Source organism: Photinus pyralis, unplaced genomic scaffold (assembly GCF_008802855.1).
Source record: "Photinus pyralis isolate 1611_PpyrPB1 unplaced genomic scaffold, Ppyr1.3 Ppyr1.4_LG8, whole genome shotgun sequence".
NCBI classification, from domain to species: Eukaryota; Metazoa; Arthropoda; class Insecta; order Coleoptera; family Lampyridae; genus Photinus; species Photinus pyralis.
In genome coordinates, this window is record NW_022170819.1 from 5,038,937 (window position 1) to 5,054,968 (window position 16,032).

Here is a 16,032-nt window from a genome sequence, read left to right on the forward strand (position 1 = left end):
ATTTTACTTTCTCCACAGTGGCAAAACGTTTCCCTTTCACGCCCCTTTGTGTCTGGGGAACAAATAGAAATCACAGGGAGCAAGATCCGGTGGTAGGGGAGGTGAACAATCGATGTCATGTTGTTGTTGAGCTTTACGGATAGGTCGGTTTCTTATCCAGAGTGAAAGTGGTTTTGTGGGCGAGCACAACTTTAATGCAAGGGTCCTCTTTGCGCCTAGGCACTATCGTATTTCCATTACCTTATTTCGATCAGTTATCAGTTTGTAACATTTAAAACGTGAGCAAAATTTGTTGATCGCGAAAATTGATGGTTTAAACGGAATTTAATACACAATCTTGTAGAAGTATTTCGACCATGACGTTTGAAATTTCCTCCTTTTTGTCTTTGCAGAAGATAATTGGAGCAGTTGGTTTAGCGATCACGCAACATGTACAAAAGCCCATTGGCATGACACGGAAGAGTACAGACGATCGGCCCATCTCTGATGCAATTCATTTTTGAATACCAACAAGGACTATTGCTCCAAATGCACAGGTTTCTTCTTCTGGTTAATTGGTTAAGGTTTCCTCATGGTTCAATTACGAATAAGTGCAATATCAGCACTCTTCTGCACAAAAATCGTCAAAAGTATGATAGCCACGCACGCCACTTTTATTTTCGCTTTATAGCGCTGATATTTACTTATTTTTTAATGGTATGGTTTCGAGCGACAGGGTCATTTAATTGGGAAGGCAAAATCTACCTTTACACTTTAAACCAAAACCGGTAGCGAAGTAGTCATGTGTCTTTAAGCCACCTTTTCTAATTAATCCTTCCTGTTTGTCTGGTACTATATAAATCGATTATCACAGACTCTGGTACAGAAAGAACTATCCAAAATGGGCACTTACCGCTGAAATTCTTTGAACTTTTTGTTTGAATGTACAAGTCGCACGAAAAAGGTTTTCGATGACGACTTTAGAGGGTGCCTCCTCATAAGGTTACTAATCCAGTTTTCAAGAGGGTTTTTAATACACGATTAATGACTAATTTGAATGAGAGCTTTCGGTAAAAATGTTAAAATCTACACTATTTTATGCGCTCGTATTCAATTTTACGCAACTCACAGGCTTCCCTAGAGTGACAGTCAAAATGCATCATGAGGATTTAAACATCAAATTCAAATTCATTTTGTAAATGTGCGCAGAACCGGAAATAGTTCTCATATGCACGAAACTGTCGCAAAAATAAATGCTGACAGTTCTTCTAATTTACCCGCATCTTACTGTCGAATTTTTTTGTCGTTTCATAAAGGGATTTTCTTTGGAGTTTAATGTGAAGCAGATGTAAAATCCCTTTAACGATATCGTTAAGGTGATTATTTTGAAACATAACGTTCATTTTACCATAATTCTGCGAGTGTAACTAAATGAGATTTGGAATAAATAACGTAATTTCAGCAGAGGCTTGGCATCATTATAAAATCAAGCGATTTGTTTTGTTGCAATTAATTTACGAAATGTTTTATTTCAATTCATAAGGGCGCTCGCGTAGGTTTCCGCCGATTTCAATCAAAGAACATTTTTGCCGAAAATTAGGCGTGATTTTAGAACTTGCCCTTAATAATCTCTGCCAAAAGGGATTTGTTAATAAACGCTTTTAATGTCCAATAAGGACATGTACTTGGCGTCGTTTAATCGATCTAGTATGGAGGATATGTTGTAGGACAATTCGCACCCGAATAATTCGCTCTCGGACATTTCGCACCCGGACAATTCGCACCAGAATTTCGCTCCCCTGAGAGGGTATTTTGTGTATGGTTGACTTTTAACATAGAAAGTCGGCTGTGAAGTATTAAATTAACTCAGAGCTTGAAATCTTCAATATTACTCACCTATATCACGTTTTATTACTTTGTGCATGTAATAGACGTATACCTACATTTAAAATTTGGATCCTTTCAATATTAAGGTATAATTTGGAATCGTGACGTCCATTTTGTCAAACTCTAAATGGGATACTTTATTAATATTGAATAAAAGTTCTCTAAACCGTTCCCATATAATTTAATAAAACGAAGTGATACACTACATGTTTCGACCAACGGTCATCTCCAGGTGATCTACAAGATGATAGAGATCATTGAGGAGAGACTATAGCTATCAAACTTACAATAGATGGAAAACAATTAAAAACCCAAAAGGCAGTAAAACTGGAAAGGCCAACGAGCATATCCGTGGTCGGTTCCAGAGTAAAATTGAAATTTGAAGAGGTTGATAAACTAAAGGGAGGGCCGAACCTAAAAACTAACATTAGACGACGGTATAAGCAACGATGAAACTTACGTATAAAAAAGTCGAAAGGCCAAAGACGATATCCTAACTAATAAAATACCCAATTAAGGGCTTTGAAACTGGAAACCATCTGCACTTCCAAAATCAGTGCTCGGTTTAGCTAATCTTACCTTGTCATCGTTGACCCAGATCCTGGCATTGCATGTTAAACTAAGAGCCGATGGATCCTTCTTTGCTCTTCTCGCTCGACACAGCCATGATGAGCAGTTTTGGAGTTTAAGGTTCTTAGCAAAGAGGTACATATGTATATCCTTCATAGATTATGTATCTCTTTCCCCTTTTCGTTGTACCGAACTCCATTGTTACGCGCCCCGTATAGTTTGCACCGCCTAAATCTCATATCCATTATCAACTTTTTGTAACAAATCAAATTTCAACTTTTAGCCTCAGGGACAAGTCCATTTTTGATGATATTTTCTTTGATTTTGGCATTTTAATGTGGCACTTAAATATTTCTGTTGGTTAAACAATAGCCATACAATTTGTAGAGGAATAATTTTTTAAATAGTATTTATGAGGCAAGAATTCATACGTACAATCCTATGTACCTTTTTAAATGGAATGGACCATATCAAAGCAGTAGAGATTTTAGGTCACTTTAATAGGATCCATATCACTCAAAATCTGGAATTTAGTACTCATTTTATTGTAATCTCCGTATTAAACATGAGAACACTTGCTAAAGGTACCATGAATGAAAATTTATTTAAAAAAAAAACAAAAAAAGGTGAAAAGACACTCATCGGTGATGTAAATTGTCCATGCACTCATGTTCACAAGTAGATGGATGCTGGTAAACGCTGGTATCGGTCTATCAGCAAAACTGTCACCTAACATTTATTAAACCTATTTACCCAGTTTTATTGTACCAATTCACAATCAAGGTTTTTTTCATTTGGAGACCTTTTAGCACGTACAAATAATATTGCAATAGGAATATAAAAGTCTAAATAAAATTTTAACAATTATTATGTGTTAATAGCTGCAAGTTAAGTGTCCTAGTTCTCTAACCTTCGATGTCGTCCATTTAAAGGACACATAACGAAATACGTATGTATTGTCTTAAAAGAATCTCAAGTAAATTATAATCATATTTGAACGTAAAACAAATAGATTCTTGAGAGTTTCCGTAAAATTAAAGAGATAAGAACTGTAAAGTAACAAAAAAGCAAAAAATGTTGATAAATATCGTTAAAAAAATTGATCTTGCTATAAATTATATGGCTATTATTTAAATAATATACTGAAATTGTGAAGATCCATGACTCTCAATGGGGTGCTAAAGAAGCTTCGGAGAAATAACACCAAAATCTACCCATTTATTATTATAACAATTTTTATGGGGAGATTTTGGTGTTATTTCTCCGAAGCTAAATAATATACGGTGGTGCATTAGAAACCATACATAGCTATTTATGTAAATTAAAATAATTTTCAAAAAACGCTTTGGCACGTCAAATTGATCATGGAAGGAAACAGTGTCTAAAATAAAACTTGCTCACTAATGTCTTTGTCTCGCATCGCTGACAGTGCAACCCTTAAAATCTTAAATGATGCATCGTTGGTAGGTCGCCCATCTCTGAATTCGGATATGTAATTTTTTGGTTTAGTTGTTTCATTTGCAGCGCATTCGACGTTGCAGGTACAAGTTTTCTCTTTTTTATACCACTTGCAACTGCATAATTTTGACGCACCATCGCATTAGCTTCTATTACATAGTGATTGGCCCGACATCCTTCCAATGACATAAACAACAGCGCGTCCTCAACTTACTTTTAAAATATTTCGAAAATATCAAATCTAAAAAATTATAATCTCACCAAATTCAGAGAAGGAAAGCCTTTCCAATGATGTCCTATCTTCCTTGTTGCGCAATTACCAATGCTAAGGGTTTTGATTTAGTACTAGGTATGCCATACAAAAATTAAAAAGGAAATATATAGGTACTTAATAATTACAAACATTTAAAAGAGAAAATCATCAATATCGACCTGTTCCTAAAACGTTTCAAGATTTTTAAAAGATTTACTGTTTTGATTATTAACAATCTCTTAAAAAATTGCTAGAATTTTTCCATGTATCTCTTCAAACTATAAAATAAATAAAAGTAAGAAAATCAAAAAGAAACTTTTAAGTTCATTCACTACCATAGTTGTAGCAAAGATAACGCAAAAAAATAAGCAGTGTAATTTTACTCAGTCACCAATAATCAACATATAGCCATATGTGGTCAAAGAAACGTAAAACTGGTTCTAAGAAAACTGGAAACTTACCTTTTCTGAACACTACCACCAGAAATAAATTTTTAAAAATTTAAAAAAAAAGTATACACAAAATCAAAACCCGTGCTCAGATAAATTTTAAAATACCACTCTGTCAAACGTTCAAGAATGAAGATACTATACAGGCGTTAAAGTTCTAATTAGTTGTGGTCATACGTACTTAAACCTGATTTTTCGGACCTAATTACTTTTACCTTGTAATAAACCCTATTCATTTCCAGAAATAATAGAAAGGATGTCATTACGATATTTCTCTTATTGTTTCTTTATGAAGTGCAATTTGTGTTATCGGGGTCTTTTCAAATTTACCTTTAATTATAATATTATCTTAATTACTTACCCAAATTTAATGCCATCTATGAAATACATTGTTCTATTGTCATTTATACATACTCGTTTTGTCTAAAATAAATTTAATTAATTTCCTTTGTCGCCCATTTCAACTAAAGAAATAAAGAACAATTTTTTATGTGTCTTCATTAAGAAATCTTTATGTAAGGGAGCGTTAAAATTACTTCCTTTTTCTATTTTCATTTTGATCTTATAATGTAAATATTTTTAACTTTAGACTTATCACTTTGTTTGTGTACGGTATTATATGTTGATTCTGTTTTAATATTAAGAGCGTCTCAAAAGTAGCGAATATTACACATAATATTGTAGATATACTATAACTAGGTATAACTATTTGGTATTTAATTACTCCACAAAAGACGTTTCAGTTACCTATTCTTATTTTCTCAAAACAAAAGCGCAGTAGATAAAAATTATGTGTTCTTAAATTACAGGATTTAACTATATCAGACTCTTCATACAACTTCAAAAAAACAGCGTGATTATATTTAAGAAATGGAAATACTTAAAGAATCGCGATGTGTTGAAAATGAAAGACCAAATAACTATTATTTGAAACATTTTTCCATGAAGTAGATGTTTACCAAGATGTGCACTACTACATACATTCGCCTCTTAAAAATATTTAATTTTAATAAACCAAAGATTTACAGAATTATCCGGGTGTGAATTATTCGGGAGCGAATTTTTCGAGTACGAATGGTCCGGGTGTGAATTACCTATCCGAGAGCGAAACGTCCAGGGTGCGAAATATCCGGGTGCGAAATGTGCAGGGTGCGAAATATCCTGGGAGCGAAATGTCCGGGTGCGAATTGTCCGCACACGGTATGGTAATGGGTATGAGTCGCACTTCGTGATTGCATTCATTCCGCTACGTTTTTTTCACAAGCAACACTGGTGAGGACCAGAGTGCTTCAACATTTTTGTTACCTTTTCTCTCCATCATCATCATCATACTCTATCCTATTAGTTGCGATCTTACTTGACATATTGTAATTATGCCACCTGACGTGCAGGACTTCTGTCATGATTTGCATACACTCCCATTACGTATCAACTATGGGCCACGTCCCTAGTTTTGATCACCTATTCATTACACATTATGCCATTCGGTTTGTATAATGCGCCCGCTGTTTGTCAGCGATGTATAGGTAAGTTTAAATTAGTTTTGACGGCGCCCTCATGTGAAGCATTAATAGTAAAGGTCCTTCCGTAAATTTCGCAAAATTAATTAAATTTTCTCGGCACTTTACCGCATTAAGATTGCATTGACTCCAATGATCGGATTAGGTTTTAGAGACAAATGACAGAACCAGGGGATCGTGTGAAAAACACGCCGATTTACCTACTTTTTAATGTACCAAATCTAATAGCGCTTTCGTGTTTTTGCCATTCGCCGCGAATAAAGGAAACGCATCAATCTTTGGTGAACGGGGACAGCTCTACCGAGACAAATCGCCGAATACTTGTCGATAATTTAATGGAGGGATTTTGTCAAAATTGCGGTAAACGCCCACCCAAAAATTTCATAAGGACACGTTCGCTAGCATCGGATATAAATCCAAATTGCTGCGGGAGACGAAATACGATATCGCAATGGGGATATTTGTTTGAATCTATTTTCCATCTCGCTCTTGATTAGGAATTTCCTAGGTGGAAGAGCGCCCCAAAACAAACAAAACGGTTTTCCGGAGAATGTTATTGGGAAATAAATTCCAATCCAATATAAACTGTTTGTGTGTGTATATATGTTGCCAATTTAGTACCATTTCCCATGCGTTCTCTTTTTCCCCAAATCAATGTTTCTAGGTAATAGATAGAGACGGGGCGCGTAATTCCTTTATTTAAACGCAAAGATATATGGGGTAAATCGAGATGCGCTAACTGTTAACGTGTTTTCTCTTGTATACGGCAAGATATACATTTGAACGTCGTGTCGGCCTTTATTAGCTTTACAGATTCTACTTTACACACGACTTTACATTATCGTTTATCTTCCTTACACCCTTTTCGTTTCGGCTATTATTCTGGATCGGTTTAAATAAAAAAAACTAAATTAATTTTTCCCCCCTAAACCGTTGATTTATTTTTCCACGTATTGTAACGTTCTCGGGAAATTTATAGCGCCGAGGAAATTAATTATCGCACGTAAAACTATGATGAATCGTCATCTTCGGCGACAGTTAGCTTTTAGCTGACTTTTATTAAATCTTTGCAGGATTCGCCAAAGTCGAAGGGTAGAAATCGTTTCATCAATCACAGCCGACCAAGATTGTGATTTACTCATCCTTTTTGGATGTCATGAAACTGTTATAGATATAATTTACATTATATCGGCTTCTCAGTACCAACTTTCACACTAAATTGACAATCATGTTTCTTTTTATACCAGTTTATGTCTAGATCAGTTTTCATCAGTTAGTAATTTCAAAGAACGCAAGAAAGTGAAAACTTTTATTGACGTGCGGAACCTGGAACCTGGAAACGAGGAAAATTCCAAAAAGATTGATGGATGGGAACATCTTATGGATTTGAAAATCAAGGAATACAAAGAAACGAATTGATTTCTAAAAAACCTTTTAAGGATATTGAGTAACAAACCCATAGCAAATGCGGAAAAAAACAAATCTCTCCCTATTTCATCCCTGCTTCTAAATTTTTTCAAAGTACGCCTACAAAATGGTGCTAATTAGTTTCAGCAACCATATTTATTCGTTGAAGCAATAAACTTCATCCCTACGACCAATACCCTCCAGTACAGATCGTATGACAATTTTAGGGGATTGTGCATTGGCCCATTTCTGTTTCTGGGAGGTATTCCAGACATTCTTCCCCGCCATAACGTGTAGCACCCTTAACACTTACGCAAGGGACCATCAAAACGTAACAGAAACCTGTGAGGTATGAAATACGTTTCAGGAAAAAAGGATTCGTAGCACGGATGAGGGGAGGAGAGTCTAGCTAGGGTATTGAACATCCTCCAGTGCACGAAGAGCTTGTAGTAGTCGTAGAGAAATTAGCAATTGTTTTTCTGCCGCGAAGAGTATTCCATACTCCCAGAAGCCCTGATTATACGTTGTGTGCCCCACATTGGGCGCCAAATAAATAATACTAAGCCACCCACAAAACACCTACCCTGGCTAGCCCAAATTCAAACAACTTTTAAATTTACAATTGTAATTACATTCCTCGTAGATGTCCGGCTTCTGTCACAATGAAAAATCTCACTGGAACACTCCGTAGTTTCAATCAACTTTCGAAAATTCCAAAGAATTAACTACACAAATGTTCATTAACACCTGACACAATTCTTGGACACGAATAGAAAAATTTGATATGAAAACACTATCTGGGTCGCACTTTGGGTTCGATTAAACACTCAGTTGAAATTTGTTCGACCGACAATTAATTAAAGAAATTTTCCAGTTATTAGAACCTTATATCGAACTTTCCCACAAACGTTTACTGCTTCACTTGATGATGCAGCAACTTAAATCTTGCTTAACTTCTTCTGCGCACTTTATTTAAAGAAAATACGTTTTCACATACACAGGCTGACCGCCCGAAAATTTAGCTTAAAAAAAGTACACGCGATTCGAGCTTTAAGAAGCTTTAAATCGTGTGACAAAATTTGCAGCGGAAGATACCTTTTGGGCGTGGCATGGAAAAAGGTTAGAGCTAACATTCTTAAGTGTTATTGGAAGTTTTATGTTAGCGATAATAGGATCTCTCTGGCACGTCGGTTGGTCTTGATTTGACTAGGGAATTGTTTTTAGGCGATCGTGTTCGACTCTTGAATGCAAATCCCGACCTATTTATGGGAAATCAGTTGGAAAATTGAGCATTCAAAGGAGGGTTGATGCAGTTATGTTTTTGTGTTGTGTAAACTACGTTCTGTAGACGTTATTTTGCTCTTAGCATCAGCAGTAATAAAGGGACACCGTGTATGTGTTATAATTACAATTATTAACTGCAAATCTGGTGGGTTATTTACGAATAAATACAAAGTCGATTTATTTTACTTAAATTTGTATCTCAGTGTTTGTGTTTCCTTTTGGAAGTGTTTGTGAGTGCGTAATTTTTCTTTAAATTTTATTGCTGTGTAATTGTTCAATTTAGGTAAAGTGTTAAAATAGTGTATTTGCGTGTTTTATAGGTTTTATTTGGTCGGTGTGATAAGCAGTTTTATTAGTTAGGCGAAATTTAATTAACGCACGCGTTCTTTCGCTGATAAAACGAAGAATTGTGTGTCTCACCTGCAGAAGTGGGGACAATCTAATTGTGATTGACGATTTATTTGAAAATTCCTGAAGGAGTTTGTTTAATGGTGGAAGTGCTGTTTTTTTTGCGTTAAGCCTGTGCATGTAAAATGTTATTCATCGGTATTGTAAGTGTGAGTAGACGAAGCAAGTTGTTGCATAGTAATTTATGGTTCTTTTTTCACTAAATGTTAAAAGTGTTCTGCCATCCGTCATGTATCACATCAAATTCAAAAAGTCAGATTTTGTCATCAAGTTCAGTATTATCCAGCAGAAGTGAAGTTCCTGAAGCTTTTGTGCGCTTATATGTCGCAAACTTGTTACGACCAGATTGACTGGATTATTTAATAACTGGAAGTAATTAAAATTTCTTTATTTAATTATCGAACGCCTGCGTGCGGGGTATGTGTAAAAAACAGAGTCTAAAAACCTCTCTCTTTCAGCGTCTTGTGTAATGCTGTATTTTTATCTTACTTCAAACAATTACAAAGCGATAAAATGCACTTACAAACACTTCCAAAAGGTAATTTTTCCCCTCTTAAATTAAACACAAAAGTATAATTACATCAACCCCACCTTTGTATACAAAAACAAACGCTTTGCTCAATTTATTTATTTATTGGTAGTTGCATTGCTAATAATAACAGGATGAAATCTTACACAAAAAGCGTTTCTTCCACAACAGGTTTCCAATGTTTTTCTGTGGCCTAAAGAAGGGCCAGTATCGGTAAACTTCTGCAGTATTTCATGCACGTGTTGGCATTATGTATTATATTTCGGTAATCCGGCACGAACGGCCTCTTTCCGTTATTGACGCCATCCCCGTGTACCACACGAGCTTCCGAACCGAGCTCTAATGCAACATTTACTTGCGACCCAAAAACCAAGTCAACTTTTTCAATTATTTGCGTACCTACTATTAATGGTCGCTCGGCCTAAAACTTCCCCCATCCGAGCAAATCGAAGGTATTGCAGCGCGAAATTGGCCAAAGTTTTATATCAATATTGGAATTAAAACTTTTAACAGTCTTTATATTAAGTGCCAGCACGCGAAAGTAAACTTTACGATCACTTAAGTTGGCAAATGTACTAAACTTTGAACGTTCGAACTGCCAAAGTTTCACTTTTAGTTTTATATACTCACGAAAATGAAACTTCGCAAGATACAAGCGATATTACTCGATCCGATCGAAATCCCTCACAGAACAGGGGGAGGTGATACGAAATTTATATTCCCAGTTACCTACTTTGGATAAACAAAACGGGCAAGGTTGAGAAAATGACACGTATCATGTTAACCAAGTTAGAGGGGTGAAAGTAATTATAAGTTTCTGGACTTCAATAACGTCCCCCTTTAGTATGTAGATTCCGCCTTCGCTCGTAAAGAAATTGGGGGGTTTAATAATGTCTCTCGTGTAAGCAGTCATGTATATTAAGGTTAAAATCTCCGTAATCATTTAAATAACCCCCAGTCCGTTATTTGGTATACAAAGCGATTAAGGGATAGTTTCACTAACATTACCCTTTACGAGATATTAATTTCCTCTTCTCTGTCGTGCAATTTTACTTTTCTCTGCAAGCTTTGATAAGTCTAGAAAAAAGCTCTTTGCCCGCTGATAAAAGTGCGAGGGCTTTTTAGTGTAATTTCAGCTTTCTTTAACAAACCGAGTATCCGAAGGCATAAATCATGCGGTGATTTGAATCGTAATTGATTTGACATGTTCTACAATAAATTCAACACGAGAAACGTTGCATTTTGAGTTGTATCGATCGTGTTCAAAAATCCTACCAACCCGAACTGTACAATTTAAATTGCGTTCCTTAGACGACAATGCAAATAGAATAACAAGCATTTTATTTTGTCACATAAAACAGCTAAAAGGTATCTTCCCCAGTCGTAGCAAATTTACATGCAAACTTGGAAAATCGAGTGAACTCGCAATATTCTCTCAGTTTATTACGAAAATGAAATTTATCCGAAAGCGGTGTATTAGCAACGATTAAAGTACTTCAAAGTTTAATTATCGCATTATTCTTAACTTGGTTTTGTATTCGTCGCGATCGTTTCGTGAAATATGTGGGAGGCGAAGCGATTTAATTAAACATACGTAAATATGTTTCGTCGATTCGTTCGATTTAAAGGTGGGGAATTTGATATTTTTACGGCACTCGAAGTTTTGAATAAGTTTTCTTCGAGGTAGAAGTTTAAGATATGCGTTTGAAAAGCCATTGACGGCGGAGGGCTTTTTAATTTGTTTTTGGGGCTGCGCTTTTTTGTATACATGGGCCTTTCTTTGCTTTGATTATAAATATTATGCGGATTCTTTGTTATAATTATGCCAATTCGGCACTTTTAGTACTGATTTCTCTTCAACACCCCACATGCACTTGATGTTGCGTTCGATGGTGTCTTTTCAATAATTATGGCGTACGTACTAAGGGCACTAAACGTTTAGGGGAGGAATCTGTGCGTCTCGGAGATATGTTCGACTATCCCTTTCTTTTCCCTGCAATAGATATTCATATAAATATAAGGAGAGGTGCATGAAGTTAGCACGTCCACCCCTTTTTGAGGTACAGCCGAACAGGGTACCCGTTTTCCGTGCCAACTTCACACACAAATGATTCTTTTTGCATTTTATTGTGAAAAGTGTCCATTTTAACATATTCAAGATTCCGGGCAAGGAAATCAGTAAGAATTCAAGATGGCGGTTTAATCAAGAATTTTTAATTAAAAAATTTGTAACTTGAACATCTAACTTGGGTACAAATTAGTCTTTAATTTATAGTTTTTTATGCAACTAATAAAATTTCAATCGGGAAAGGTGGGGGTGCAAGCTTGATTTCAAATTAGCACCCCCCATTCTAAAAATCGGTTTTCCAGCGGAACTAGGCGGGTACAGATTCTAATTTGGTGGGTACACATTAGTCTTTAATTAGTCCTAAATTATAGGCATATTTTTACTTCACTTAGGTAAAGTGGGGGTACTAACTTTATCGTTTCAAGTCTGATCCAAAAAGTACGAATTGTTTTGGATTCTACGCACCAAAATTAATAAGAAAAAGTGTTTTCCCGAGAAATTTTGGTGCAGTCGATTTTTGGTAAAAAAGGAAGGTTAATAACTGCCCTTTTTTGAGCCCCGAAAAAAAAATTGTCTCAGATCGACCCGGAAAAAAATTTCTTATAGAATGTGGCCTGTAGAATCCATAATTTCAAACAGTTCCAAGATTGGGCTACTAGTTCAAAAGTTACAGCCCTTTGAATTTTCTTTCGAAATTGGTTTCTAGTCTATAACTTTTGATTGAGAAGTCTGATCGAAAAAGTACGAATTGTTTTGGATTCTACGCACCAAAATTAATAAGAAAAAGTGTTTTCCCGAGAAATTTTGGTGCAGTCGATTTTTGGTAAAAAAGGAAGGTTAATAACTGCCCTTTTTTGAGCCCCGAAGAAGAAATTGTCTCAGATCGACCCGGAAAAAAATGTTCTTATAGAATGTGGCCTGTAGAATCCATAACTTCAAACAGTTCCAAGATTGGGCTACTAGTTCAAAAGTTACAGCTCTTTGAATTTTCTTTCGAAATTGGTTTCTAGTCCATAACTTTTGATTGAGAAGTCTGATCGAAAAAGTACGAATTGTTTTGGATTCTACCCACCAAAATTAATAAGAAAAAGTGTTTTCCCGAGAAATTTTGGTGCAGTCGATTTTTGGTAAAAAAGGAAGGTTATACTCTGCCTTTTTTTGAGCCCCGAAGAAAAAATTGTCTCAGATCGACCCGGAAAAAAAATGTTCTTATTAATCAAATTAAATTCGCTACACGCGACTTGTTGCAATCTCCAATAACTAAAATTTTTCCGCGTTTCCCATTACGCCGAATTTGGAAAATGGCCAATCTCCCTTAAACGGCACCCAGACAATTCTCAATCTGTTTTCTGCAAACCAACCAAATGGATGTCCCGATCTTTAACCAATTTCACATTACGCAACAACTTTCAAGTGCCAACCAGAATCGCAAAATCGCCGTCTTCTACATCTACAAGGTCTCGCATCATTAAGGATCATGAGATCTTCCGAGAGTATTCCGTACTCCACATTCTCCTGGTGTTACGTTGTGATAAATTAACGTATGTTATTTTTCGTTAACAAATTCGAAGGTAAAACTAGATTTATTGCTTAGGTTTCTATATAGTTGAGCTTCAATTTCCAAGTGTAAGTTAAATTACTGGTAACTTTTTCATTTGAAACTTGTGATGGAGTAACAAAATTCGGCTGTTTTTAACAAATATATTTCATTGCAGGCAAATACCGCATCTGGTGTGACTGCTACTCTCCTAATCTGAAAAGGTAAGCTGCGTTAAATTAAGCGGCAGTTTGGTACCATCAGTACCACCTTTTAGCATTGCCCAATCCGATGTTACGCCCTTATTTAGTTTCTTAAAGCTACCAAATTTTTTCAAATATGTGGGTGGGTTATAGGAGGAACAAAGAAATTAATTTTTCTGACTGATCTTTGCACCGATTGGGTAAATCTAAATGTGACCTCCTTATCTAGAACGCACTGTATATCGTTGAAAGATAAAGCGCTTATATGACCAAGGGATACAATAAGGGATTTGATATATACATATGAGTGTAAATAGTGGGAAATGAGCATTCGTTAGGCGATTGCACGCGGTGTCGCTTCAATTGAGGTATACCTGTTCATCTTCACGTAACGCTGCTAAAATTTTATTCGATGTTGGCGGTTCATTTCTCTCAAAAAAGTAATGGATCAAACGTCTAAGCACACTTTTAGTTCCAACATCGATGTTGTCCAAAATTGCCCTCGGTCTGTGAGATATTTCAGGTGCGTGAAGTTCGTGGGTCGTTTTATATTCTCGAAGAACCTTGTAAACACTCGCAGCACTCACACCTAAGGTAAGATGTATAAATAAATCTACAAAAACGAAAAATACCTGCTGCATTTGCGGTAAACTCTACATTTTCTGTTGTGGACTTTTCTGGGTTGGCTTGAGATTTGAGAATAAGCTTTGAAGATATTTAAAATGCTCGTTCTTCAAAAGAGAAGTGCTTTTTCCGGTGGAAAAAAGCAGCCTCTAATCCTTGCACAGGCCACAGATGAGTCTTTACAAAGACCATTTTTTTCGTATAAATAAGATCTGTTCAGCGAACAGATAATACGAGTAGAAGCAAATTTCACCAGACTTACCTGAGGGTAACAATAAAACTCGGACCCTCTCCTATTTTCAGTGAGCGTTTGGCAAGTTTTATGAAAATTGCCCTAGGTGAATAGACATCATATGGCTCGTCTCTCAAATATTTACACAAAAGGGGTAACAATCACGGACACAGAGTAACTAAAAGCAAATATTTAATATCTAACCTAATAATGTTGGGATCCATGTCCGCTGGGATTTCCTCCTGTCAGAACTAAAAAACCAACTATAATCTCGGGCCACCATTCCCAATACCCGCAGCATTCAATCTGGGTTATCAAAATATATGACTCGTTACACTTACACGAAAGTGAAAGATAGGTACGCCAATGGGATTACACAACCGAATAGGTAGCAGATAAAAATTTAAATGTACATAAATATTCCGTGGTATGTGTGTGGCTCCTCGCTCTTTGTAATTTTAGGGTCCATAAATTGGAAATACAAAGCAAGCTTCAAATTTTATTAATCAAACAGAAATGTAACTTCGACGGAATCTGGTTAGTGATCTTTTTTTCCACGCACTGGATACAGTAAAAAGTTAATTTTCATAGGGGGAGTCGCGATAACATCGCGATTTTGAATAAAATTACCATGTTTACTAATTTTACATTTTTTATTCATTAACCCGACGCGTCAGCTTGAGGTGAGAAACTTTGATCACCTATTGTTATTGAAGCTTTTAGAGAAGAGACTTGCAAAAATTATTTTTCTCATTGCCCACTCTATTTTAAGTTCGCTTCTCATCTCTGTATACATTTAACGGTTTTTCGTCTACGCTACATCCTGTAAGTATCGCTTTTTATACTTCGTTTTTTATTCATCTTAGAATCTATCACAGAAAAAACTCACTTTATGCATTTTACAAATGTTCATGTTGACTCACGAATGGCATTTGAATTTGTAATATCTAATTTTAAGCCGGTCTACCTTTGTCCTTATTTGTCATCGTTTTGCAATTTATTCCGAGTTTGACAATTGATCAATGCCAAATGCAGCGATAAAATTACAGTGGAGTAAAATATTTGTCGAATAATAAAGGTTCAGAGCGAGGAGAAATTTCATTTTCAGTAGCTCTCCGGTCTCCACGTTCGTACAAAATTACTCGTATTTCCTCTTCCGGGCATATTTTTATTTGAACTAAATCACAAGTCATCCTGTTTAACGTGGTTGTTTATTTGTCGCGCTACGAAGATATATACTGGTGCGGTTTGAGAAAATGTCTCGGAAAATCTCATGCGGTATCCTTCATTTTCAAGCTACATTCTATTGTGACAAAATGTTTACAGGAATACGAAGACGGCTATTAATTTCAAAGACGCGTTTTGAGCAGACTTCTAAGCGGATTTATAAAAAAACGGTTTCAATTAGATTGTACTAGTACTAGTATTAGTTACTTTACTGCAAAGGCAAAATTCCCTCCCTTCTATTCCTCTTCTATGTATTTTCTAGCTAAATTCTAAACTTTGGTTTTCCTGTTGAAATTCAATGCTAAAGATCACTAGTTCCTTAAAAAATGTTATTTCAGAAATGTGACTTCATAGACTAAAAAAAATTAGTCCATGGTGACTTGGAATATTTTAAAGA

At 35.7% G+C, this 16,032-nt stretch overlaps 1 long non-coding RNA gene across 1 annotated transcript in view; it reads left to right on the plus strand.

Annotated features, from left to right (window-relative positions):
• LOC116178813 overlaps window positions 1-16,032 on the plus strand; it is a 138,376-nt gene that overhangs the window by 67,619 nt on the left and 54,725 nt on the right. The window contains exon 3 of the long non-coding RNA XR_004146898.1: window positions 13,528-13,573. This is a non-coding gene — a long non-coding RNA (uncharacterized LOC116178813). The remainder of the gene's footprint in view (window positions 1-13,527; window positions 13,574-16,032) is intronic.